Source organism: Nerophis ophidion, linkage group LG22 (genome assembly GCF_033978795.1).
Source record: "Nerophis ophidion isolate RoL-2023_Sa linkage group LG22, RoL_Noph_v1.0, whole genome shotgun sequence".
In the NCBI taxonomy this organism is placed as follows: domain Eukaryota; kingdom Metazoa; phylum Chordata; class Actinopteri; order Syngnathiformes; family Syngnathidae; genus Nerophis; species Nerophis ophidion.
Window position 1 is genome coordinate 17,195,983 of NC_084632.1, and position 11,977 is coordinate 17,207,959.

Sequence of the window (11,977 nt, forward strand, 5' to 3'; positions counted from 1 at the left end):
TGTTTATCGGTCTTGTAGCGATGACGTTAGAACGTGACGTCACCGAGGTGATACACCCGCCATTTTCATTTTCACATTACAAACATTAGGTCTTAGCTCTTTTATTTACCGTTTTTTCGACTATTTTTTGGAACCTTGGAGACATCATGCCTCGTCGGTATGTTGTCGGAGGGTGTAACAACACTAACAGGGAGGGATTCAAGTTGCACCACTGGCAAGAAATCTAACGCCAGACCCCCATTGAATGTGCCAGAGTGTATTCACATTTTACCGGCGATGCTAAGACAGACATGGCACAGAGATGTATGGATAACCTGCAGATGCATTTGCAACGATCAAGTCAACGAAATAACAAAGGTGAATTTTGTTGATGTTGTTGACTTATGTGCTAATCAGACATATTTGGTCGCAGCATGACTGCCAGCTAATCGATGCTATTTACGCTAGCTGTATGTACATTTGAAACTAGATACCCACATTTAATGCGAAACAAACACTTACCAATCGACGGATTTAAGTTGCTCCAGTGTCACAAGATGCGAAAGTCCTGATCGTTTGGTCTGCACATTTTACTGGCGATGCTAATAAGGCAGCCATGCTATGGCCACTTCATTAGGTACACCCATGCTATGGCCGAATAGCGTCAAGAGCTATTCGCTCAATAGCTTCAGTTTCCTCTTCAATTTCGTTTTCGCTATCTACCCCCATACTCCGACCATCTGTTTCAATACATGCATAATCTGTTGAATCGCTTAAGCCGCTGAAATCCGAGTCTGAATCCGAGCTAATGTCGCTATGTCTTGCTGTGGTAACCGCCATGTTGTTTGTATTGGCAGCACTGTATGACGTCACAGGGAAATGGACAGTCGCATCGCAAACAGCGAAAATCAAGAACTTTAAAGCTTTTTTTAGGGATATTCCGGGAGGTGTAAAATTTTGTAAAAACTTTGAAAAATAAAACCATCCACTGGTAACTGATTTTTATTGTTTTTAAACCTTTTGAAATTGTGATAATGTTCCCCTTTAAACAAAATAGTGAATATACAAGACGACTTGTCTTTTAGTAGTAACTAAGCAAACAAAGAGAAATACTAACTTATCTGCTGACATATGCAGTAACATAGTGTGTCATTTATCATTCTATTATTTGGTCCAAATTATTAAGTAGTAGAAAATGAATTATTAATCTCCTTGTTTATTTACTGTTAATATCTGTTTATTTTCTCTTTTAACATGTTCTATCTACACTTCTTTTAAAATGTAATAAACATTTATTCTTCTGTTGTTTGATACTTTACATTAGTTTTGGGTGATACCACAAATTTGGGTATCAATCCGATACCAAGTCGTTACTGGATAATACATATTCAAAGTCCTCATGTGTCCAGGGACATATTTCCTGAGTTTATAAACGTAATATACATATATAAAACAACAAAAGAAAATGATGTGATGCAAAAAAAATATCACCGTAACCATAGTAGTATCGGCTAGATACGCTTTTGTACTGACATCTCTGCGCTGCTGACTTGTCTCCGCTCGGGATGGTCTCCTGCTGGCCCCACTATGGACTGGACTTGTTACCGCTCGGACTCCTGCCAACGCCGCTCATCCGTCTGTACGCTCCTCGGGACACGCCCACGGCCGTGTATATCCAAGGACGAGCCATGCAGCAGTCACCAGGTGCAATCATTTCCCAGCAATCAACAAACCTGTTCTTGATGAGGGATCTGCCTTCTTAAATCTGGACAACCTGCCCTCGCTCTCCGGAGTATAGTCTTCTGTTCGAGTACAGTAAGCAGCGTCCTTCTTCATGTTATCCTGCTCTAGCTGTGTTTGCCCATCCGTGTTTTCTTGTGTCTACCCCGCAGTACCCTCCGTCGTCTGTTAAGTGAGCTGTGCGTCTCACCCTGTTCCCTGGATCTCCCTCTGGACTCTGACTGCCTCCCTCAATCCTTGACTCCCCCCGCTTGGACACAGAACTTGTCTCTTCGCTCCTGCCGTAGGGACTTCCGCGTTCCTTCGCTCTCGTCAACACTTCGGTAAGCTAATCAAGCTGTTGCAGGCCTGCCCAATTTCCAAAATGTGCTGGAATCTGTTTCAAAAACCAGCCTAAAAACACAATTTTAAGGGGGATTTGACCTATAAATATCACTTTCAGGTACAGAACTGTGAAATAGGTGCCAATGTTGTTATCCTTTTAGGAGACCTTTAAGCTGATAGGACTTTTCTCATAACCACTCTTCACAAATACAAATGCGTATCGTTTTCTGAAAGGGACAGCATGTGCGCATAAATTCTGCGCACACAGGCCATCATTCAGAGGACTACTTATGTAGAGACACGTTCTGGCGCCACTGGGTTAAATTGTATGGAAAATATTGATGAAGTGTGCTCAGAAGAGCCGTAGCGCTGTCATGTCCCAATCAATAATTTAACCATCTTGTATTATTCTCTTTTCTGTGTGCCCAGCTCTGAATGTAGGCTCCTTCAGACTCTCATCCATGTCTCCATCTCCACCAAGACAGCTGGGCAAACATTACATTTGTTGTAAGGGATGATAACACTCCAGCCCAGCATCCTATGTGACCATGACCCACAGTAAATACCAGAATGGACCGTAAAAATCTGTTCTTGTTTTCCGCGATTTTTATTCTTTAGAGTTCCGAATTGATTAAAAAAATAATAATTCTGGCGAACGTTAGATTATGCTAATGTTTCAGCATGAAGTAGAACGTATTAAAGTCAGTCTTCACTGCAAACAAATGTGTTGAAATGCACTTCGGATTCTACAATTTCCCGGGTAAGAAAGAGCTCGTGGATCCAAGACGATGACTTCGGTTTTGTTTGGTCAGCGTTTTTGTGTGAAAATACGTTGAATATTTCTACGGACAAAGATAACTGTCATCAATGCAGGTTATTTGTGAGCTTCTGGGTGCGGTCATGTGACTACCTGTGGTAAACCGAAGTTTCATGATCTTGTTTGTATGTCGATTTGCACATCAGATTGACTCTCTCTCTCATCCACAGTCTGGATCGCAGCTGACGCTGGTCAATCCAACACACCTGAGGTTGATTAGCGTGCCTTTATTAACTGGGTGCTTACGGCCCGTTAGCGCCGGCACTTTGTGGTTACTGCTGTTTCTCACGCATGACAGTCAATCAATCAATCAATGTTTATTTATATAGCCCCAAATCACAAATGTCTCAAAGGACTGCACAAATCATTACGACTACAACATCCTCGGAAGAACCCACAAAAGGGCAAGGAAAACTCACACCCAGTGGGCAGGGAGAATTCACATTCAGTGGGACGCCAGCGACAATGCTGACTATGAGAAACCTTGGAGAGGACCTCAGATGTGGGCAACCCCCCCCCTCTAGGGGACCGAAAGCAATGGATGTCGAGCGGGTCCAACATGATACTGTGAAAGTTCAATCCATAGTGGCTCCAAGACAGCAGCGAGAGTCCCGTCCACAGGAAACCATCTGAAGCGGATCAGCAGCGTAGAGATGTCCCCAACCGATACAGGCGAGCGGTCCATCCTGGGTCCCGACGAGCGGTCCATCCTGGGTCTCGACTCTGGACAGTCAGTACTTCATCCATGGTCATCGGACCGGACCCCCTCCACAAGGGAGGGGGGGACATAGGAGAAAGAAAAGAAGAGAAGCGGCAGATCAACTGGTCTAAAAAGGAGGTCTATTTAAAGGCTAGAGTATACAAATGAGTTTTAAGATGAGACTTAAATGCTTCTACTGAGGTAGCATCTCGAACTGTTACCGGGAGGGCATTCCAGAGTACTGGAGCCCGAACGGAAAACGCTCTATAGCCCGCAGACTTTTTTTGAGCTCTAGGAATCACTAATAAGCCGGAGTCTTTTGAACGCAGATTTCTTGCCGGGACATACGGTACAATACAATCGGCAAGATAGGCTGGAGCTAGACCGTGTAGTATTTTATACGTAAGTAATAAAACCTTAAAGTCACATCTTAAGTGCACAGGAAGCCAGTGCAGGTGAGCCAGTACAGGCGTAATATGATCAAACTTTCTTGTTCTTGTCAAAAGTCTAGCAGCCGCATTTTGTACCAACTGTAATCTTTTAATGCTAGACATGGGGAGACCCGAAAATAATACGTTACAGTAATCGAGACGAGACGTAACAAACGCATGGATAATGATCTCGGCGTCTTTAGTGGACAAAATGGAGCGAATTTTAGCGATATTACGGAGATGAAAGAAGGCCGTTTTAGTAACGCTTTTAATGTGTGACTCAAAGGAGAGAGTTGGGTCGAAGATAATACCCAGATTTTTTACAGAGTCACCTTGTTTTATTATTTGGTTGTCAAATGTTAAAGTTGTATTATTAAATAGAGGTCGGTGTCTAGCAGGACCGATAATCAGCATTTCCGTTTTTTTGGCATTAAGTTGCAAAAAGTTAGCGGACATCCATTGTTTAATTTCATTAAGACACGCTTCCAACTGACTACAGTCCGGCGTGTTGGTCAGCTTTAGGGGCATGTAAAGTTGGGTGTCATCAGCATAACAGTGAAAGCTAATACCGTATTTGCGTATGACGTCACCTAGCGGCAGCATGTAGATGCTGAAGAGTACAGGGCCAAGGACCGAACCCTGGGGAACTCCACACGTTACCTTAACATAGTCCGAGGTCACACTGTTATAGGAGACGCACTGCATCCTATCAGTAAGATAAGAGTTAAACCATGACAGGGCTGAGTCTGACATACCAATTCGTATTTTGATACGCTCTAATAAAATATTATGATCGACGGTATCGAAAGCAGCGCTAAGATCGAGGAGCAGCAACATAGATGACGCATCAGAGTCCATCGTTAGCAATAGATCATTAGTCAATTTTGCGAGGGCTGTCTCAGTCGAGTGATTTGCCCTGAAACCGGATTGAAAGGTTTCACATAGATTGTTAAACGCTAAGTGCTCATTTAGCTGCTCCGCAACAATTTTTTCGAGGATTTTCGAAATAAAGGGAAGGTGAGACACCGGTCGGTAGTTTACCATTAGGTCAGGATCGAGGTTAGGTCTTTTAAGGAGAGGATGAATAACCGCTTTTTTGAATGCAACGGGAACAGTGCCCGAGGAAAGTGATAAGTTTATAATATTTAGCACTGATGGACCTAATAATACAAAAAGCTCCTTGATAAGTTTCCCAGGAAGTGGGTCAAGTAAACATGTTGTTTGTTTTATTCCATTTACACGTTGTAACAATCCTTCTAATGTTATTTCATCAAAACGAGAGAAACTATTATTAGTCATTCTCGTCTCACTTGCTAACCCTCGTGTTTGGCTTGTGCATCTTACAGGTTTGCCTGTTAATTTAGCCCCGACTAGCGCTTTCAGTTTACAATTTTGTGTTTCTGTTTTACTTCATTCTTGAAGTATGTTTCCTAGCCTCGTCTAGAGATTTATTGTTGTACTTTGCTCTTTTATTTTTTTTATCTTATCCGTCAGTATTATTCCTAGTCTCTACTAGCTCTTTTGGTTTAGTTTTTGGTATTTATCTAAGTAGTTTTTATGGTGTGTTTTTGTGCTCCACCATCGCTTTATGTTTTTGTGGCTACATCCGCCTCACGCCCAGAATAAAAGAAGAACTTTTTGTCTACAAACAATACGTCTCTGCATCCTTGGGTTCCATCTAATTCAGCTCCTAACACTACCGAGTGATATGACTGAGAAAGAAGTTTTTTTTCAACAAACCAAACCAGCATTGTGTAACCAGAGTAATGTTCACTTCAGCCTCTAAGATTCACTTCGGATCAATTGGATTTTTTTTATTTTTTTATAAATGTTTTAATGTTTACTTTGTTTTATGCCTATTTTTTTATAAAAATGTGTATAGCAAAATATTTTAAAGAGGAATTTTCCATGTGAAGTAATTGGAACCATGATTAGGTCAATAATTCACAACAGCATTGATTCTGATTTAATATAATTTTTTGAGCAAAAATGGCTTAAGAAAACTAACTAGGTGTTATTAGAGTCAATATTACTACTTTTTCACTTTTTCAAAAGTGGCCTCCAAACCACACTTTGGACAGCTCTGGTATTGGGTATACAAAACAATAGTTTGTCTGTTTAACAGCACCCAAGTGACAGTCGTATCAAAATCTGATGATGTGAAAAATATATTATGGCACGGTGGAAGAGGGGTTAGTGAGTCTGCCTCACAATAGGAAGGTCATGAGTAGTCATGGGTTCAATCCCGGGCTCGGGATCTTTCTGTGTGGAGTTTGCATGTTCTCCCCGTGACTGTGTGGGTTCCCTCCGGGTACTCCGGCTTCCTCCCACTTCCAAAGACATGCACCTGGGGATAGATTGATTGGCAAAACTAAATTGGCCCTAGTGTGTGAATGTTGTCTGTCTATCTGTGTTGGCCCTGCAATGAGATGGCGACTTGTCCAGGGTGTACGCCGCCTTCCGCCCGATTGTAGCTGAGATAGGCACCAGCGCCCCCCGCGACCCCAAAGGGAATAAGCAGTATAAATTGGATGGATGGATGGGCATCTGTAAAATTTTGCTACATTACCTGACAAAGCATCAATTTCAAGTCCAGACCTGATCTACAAGTGTTGCATTTTATAAAGTTTGGATATACAACAGTTGAACCTTGGATTCAGGAGGAACCGTGTGGTTTTCGTCCTGGTCGTTGAACTGTGGACTAGCTCTATACTCTCGGCAGGGTCTTTGAGCTCGCATGGTAGTTTGCCCAACCAGTCTACATGTGCTTTGTGGACATGGAGAAGGTATTCGACCGTGTACCCTGTGGGAAGTTCTGTGGGGAGTGCTCAGAGAGTATGGGGTATCCGACTGTCTTATTGTGGGGGTCCGCTCCTTGTGTGATCAGTCTCAGAGCTTGGTCTGCATTGCCGTCAGTAAGTCGGACCCGTTTCCAGTGAGGGTTGGACTCCGACAAGGCTGCCCTTTGTTAAACGATTCTGTTCATAGCTTTTAAGGATAGAATTTCTAGGCACAGTCAGGGCGATGAGGTGGTGCTTTTTGCAGATGATGTGGTCCTGATGGTTTCATCTGGCCAGGATCTTCAGATCTCACTGGATCAGTTTGCAGCCGAGTGTGAAGCGACTGGGATGGAAATCCGCACCTCCAAGTCCGAGTCAATGATTCTAATCCGTAAAAGGGTCAAGTGCCATCTCCGGGTTGGGGAAGAGATCTTGCCCCAAGTGGAGGAGTTCAAGTACCTTGGAGTCTTGTTCACGAGGGAGGTAAGAGTGGATTGTGAGATCACCAGGCGGATAGGTGCGGCATCTTCAGTAATGCGGACGCTGTATCGATCCGTTGTGGTGAAGAAGGAGCTGAGCCGGAAGGCAAGGCTCTTGATTTACCGGTTGATCTACATTCCCATTCTCACCTATGGTCATGAACTTTAGGTTATCACCGAAAGGATAACATGACAGGTACAAGCAACCGGAATGAGTTTCCTCCGCCGGATGGTGGTGCTCTCCCTTAAAGACAGGGTGAGAAGCTCTGTCATCTGGGGGGACCTCAAAGTAAAGCCGGTGCTCCTCCAAATCGAGAGGAGCCAGATGAAGTGGTTCGGGCATCTGGTTAGGATGCCACCCGAACACCTCCCAAGGGAAGGTGTTTCGGGCACGTCCGACCAGTATGAGACCACCGGGAAGACCCAGGACACGTTGGGAAGACTACGTTTCCCGGCTGGCCAGGGAACGCTTCAGGATCCCCCGGTAGGAGCTGGATGAAGAGGCTGGGGAGAGGAAAGTCTGGATTTCCCTGCTTAGGCTGCTGCCCCCACGACCCGACCTCGGATAAGCGGAAGAAGACGGATAATTGGATGGATAGATATACAATGGTAAGTATACACTCGGTTTGCATTCTCCCTCACTGTTTCTGTTCTACGCTTTTACAATTTCACAACCAACTGATTGTACCTTGTAAAGCTGAATTTTTTTTAAGTTTAATCTCAGAGAACAATATTGTCCTGGCATTAAGGCCATGATACAGTATTATTGCTGTATTGTCAAAAAAAAAAGAACAATACTCAGTAAAAATGCCATAGTTTGTAATTGGTAAGGATTGAACACAAACAAAATACTAAAACAATTCTAATTATATCTATTACTACATACAGATATTTTCAAGAGCAAAGTATGGTGCATGTCTGCAATGCCACACGTTACACCAAAAGAAAAAAAACTGCTAGTCCACTCATAAATCGGACCGACAAGAGCCTCCAACATTCACCGTAAAACCAAAATGCGTCCATACTTCTGATGTAAACTTCCCAGAAGGTTACAATAAGTTTGGCTATGCTCCCGTTCCTGTGTGCAGGGGATCATGGGAGATGTAGTTCCTTTCTCAGACCGTCCCACTTAAGGAAAAAAAAGTATATTTTTGTATCAGCCTTCATTTTAAGCGCAAGTGAAGAATGAGTGATGAATGGACTACCGACCTGATAAGACCTGAGGGGGGTTGCCCACATATGCGGTCCTCTCCAAGGTTTCTCATATTCATCATTGTCACTGCCACCGACGTCCCACTGGGGTGAGTTTTTCCTTGCCCTTATGTGGGCTCTACCGAGGATGTCGTTGTGGTTTGTGCAGCACTTTGAGACACTTGTGATTTAGGGCTATGTAAATAAACATTGATTGATTGATAAGTCCAAAAACAGATGTTATAATGGATTAGATATCACAGAGAACCCATCATTAATTCTCTCCATATTCGCACATTGATGGTGGTAAGGTACATTTGTAGTCTAGTACTCTGAATTACCGCTGATTTTATTTCCAATCCGATTCCGCGTGATACCGATCCGACTTTGTGCAAATGTACCTAACGTGTCTGCTAAAATGTAAAAAGTTGTGTATTTCAAATAACAGCATAAAATGAAATAGTTATTAGTCATTATATTATCTATTTTTTATTTATCATTATCATTATTATGATTAGTTGTATTGCTATATATTTACGTATTTTAAACTCCAAAGTACAAAGTATATTGAGCTGGGGTGTGAATAACAATATAGCCAAGCTAACACAACAAAAAAAACAAGACAAAATCACACAAAGTGCACGAAAATTGTGTTTCAAACCATGAAAAAAGGAAATAAGTAACATAATAAATGAATTAATTAGAACTTCTATTCGAATAAGAAGTTAGTCACGTTTCAGTTACATGAATTTTGTAACAAAAACATTTTATATTGACACATTGCCTCATTCACACCTTTAGTTACTTTTTTTCACACTGTGTTCCAGTTAACTATCCACACGATGTCAAATAACCAAAGTATCAGGAATATCGATATCTTGATTTGAGAATCAATATTAGACCGGACAGATCTGGTATCGGCGGTATCGATATTTCATTGTCGATCCGCACATCACTTGTAGGCACAGCTGCTCTGGGGTAGACTGATGGAAGCATGACTGCAATACATCACCGCTCATTACTAAAAGAATATTGTCTATGAATCAAGAATCGAATTTAATTCGAAACGTCAGCGCAAGAATTTGAACCGGACCGAATTGCGAGTTGCTAAAATATTCCCATCCCTAAGAAATACATGTGTAGTAGAAGTAGTATTAAGTGGGGCTGGGCGATATGGACGAAAAAGTATATCTCAATATATTTTTACTCAAACTCGATATTCGATGTATATCTTGATATATTTTCCGGTGAAAGTATAAATATAAATATATTCATTTTTGAGCGAGACTTAATGAAATTGGACTTAACTGTAAACAGTCAGTGGCACTTTTATTAAACCAGTTACAGCACAGAAAATAAACTTTTTAAGTAGTGTTGCGTTGGACCCGGTCTTATGCCGGTCACCTCCCAGGTTGGTTCGATGACACATAAGCTGGTTATAAATGAATCCCAGGCAGAGTTGCTTATTTTGATATTTTATTACCAAAGCTTTGGGAGACCAATCTAGATACAACAAACTTCCAATCGCATCGCCCAAATTGATCTAATTCTACTACGGAGGTTTTGCCTCTTCTCTCTCTCTCACCCGCCCCCCTTCTTCTCCTCTCCCCCTCCTCCTAGCCTGAGACTTTTGAGATAAAAGAGTTATGACTTCTCGCTACATTCCAACTATCAAGGCCTATGCATGGCCCATATTTAGCTATTCTAAAATATGACTAGGATTTAAAAAGATATCCATCTCCATCAGTAGCGAAGAATTACATAACATAAATAAATTTGAAAAATATTATTTCTACATAAAACAAATAACATAATATATAAATAACATGCAAATAATGCAAAATGTATCAAGTTCACATAAAAAATGAATTAGCAGGCAGGCACTTTTTAATTCCCAGTCGACGATGTAATGGACTGACACTTACTTACGGTTCTGGTCAGCGCTAACTAAGTGACTTGACTTAATTATGGGGCTACACTGCAAAAAACTCAAATCTAAGTAAGAATAAATATCTCAAATAAGAGTGATATTTACTTATTTTCTGGTTGATAAGATAATTCTTCTCACTTAGCAGTTTTTATGTTAGAGTGTTTTACTTGTTTTAAGGGTTTTGGTTCTAAATGATCTCAGTAAGATATTACAGCTTGTTGCTGAGATTTGATGACCTATATTGAGTAAAACATGCTTGAAACTAGGATATCAACCATTGCAAAACTGTGTCATTAACACTCACAAGTATAAAACTACTTTTTAAAGTAATAATTTCTTACTTCAAGCATGAAAAAAAAAATGTTGCAGAGCGCATATTATTATGTCAGGATAATAGAATAGAATAGATAGAATAGAAAGTACTTTATTGATCCCTGGGGGAAATTCAGCATGTGCACTAGCATTTACTTAATTTAAGAATATTTTTCAACATGTTGAGCAAAAAGGTCTCTTTTTTTAAGACCAAGAAGGGTGCACTTGTTATTAGTAAGAATATTGTTATTGTAAGGTATTTTTGGGTTCATTGAGCTTAGCTAATTTTACTTGTTTTGGAAAGTCTTTATAAGCCGAATTTTCTTGTTCTGTTGACAGATAATTTTGCTTAGTTCAAATAAAACACCCTTTATTTTTGTATTGTTTTTTCTTGTTTTTGAACACTGACTTTTTGCAGTGTATGATCTTCCTCACTTCGGCATACATTTGTGGCAGCATTTCTGTTGCAAAATATGCCCGGCTAGGCAACTCGAGAACAGTATTGATTTGGGCTTATGTGATAAACAACTCACATAAATGTGTTGGCCATTGTTTTATCCAGACACATACAATTGTCCAAATGTGGCCAAGTAGACGCAATGTGGGTTTCCTGGGTGTCGTCAACATCGCTAAAACAAAAATCTAAACACGAGAATCCCTCAGCCATTTTCCACTAGTTTTTTTAATATATACAGGAAATCACCTCTTGAATATTCCCTCTTTCTTTTCTACGACTCTCTCGTCTTCATTTAGCATGTCTGTTTTAATTTCCCTTCCTTGTCCCATGACCCACCCTAACTTGCCTCTGATTGGCTTGTACCTAATTGTTTTGCCCTAATCTCAACCAATCGTGACTCATCATAGTAAACAACCAACCAATCATGGATGTTATTATACATGCAAGCACGTCTTGGAAGGAGGAAGGGGAGGGGTTTAGTAGTGAGTGGGAAGCGGGGGAGGACAAGGAACACAACAAATAAACGATGTTTGGGCATTTCAATGTTAAATAAATTATATCGATATTACGGTATTTTCTTAATTCCTATTTCGTTCTGAAAATTGATCGATACATCTTACAAACTCAATATATCGCCCAGCTTGAGTAGTAATAGTTGTTGTTTCAGCAATTCCAATTAGCAGGCAACTTCAGGGAGAATGATGGACAGACAGACATTGACATGATGATCGTGGGAAAGCGGACGGTAGCATTGACGTCGTTATGACTTAGAAAATAAATGGTCCTATTTTCTCACCGACTGTGAATGTGTTCTTCCTTGGTCGTGACCCCTCAAAT